The 217-nt window shown below is 42.4% G+C and overlaps 1 protein-coding gene across 1 annotated transcript in view; it reads left to right on the forward strand.

Annotated features, from left to right (window-relative positions):
* Nucleotides 1–217, forward strand: part of GDPD4 (glycerophosphodiester phosphodiesterase domain containing 4) — a 64,625-nt gene that overhangs the window by 48,040 nt on the left and 16,368 nt on the right. The gene's annotated exons all lie outside the window — the stretch shown is intronic.

A 217-nucleotide genomic window follows, 5' to 3' on the forward strand; every position in this document is an offset into this window, starting at 1 on the left:
TGGATAGGCAAGGAAATATCCCAAAGTGAGAGGAATTCCCTTCTTAGACCCCCAGAACAGGCGTCCTCATTGTAAAATGTACCCTCATCTACTGTTCTAGGGACAACTCTACAATTTTGGATTTCCCCCTCAATTTCCTTTTCTGTAACAATGGTTTCCAGTACAAACAGAGGAGTGAATCTCTCCAATAGGGACACAGTCTGCAATAAAACTTGAC

The sequence above is a fragment of the Nanorana parkeri genome, unplaced genomic scaffold, assembly GCF_000935625.1.
Source record: "Nanorana parkeri isolate BGI_ZX_2015 unplaced genomic scaffold, ASM93562v1 scaffold1389, whole genome shotgun sequence".
In the NCBI taxonomy this organism is placed as follows: domain Eukaryota; kingdom Metazoa; phylum Chordata; class Amphibia; order Anura; family Dicroglossidae; genus Nanorana; species Nanorana parkeri.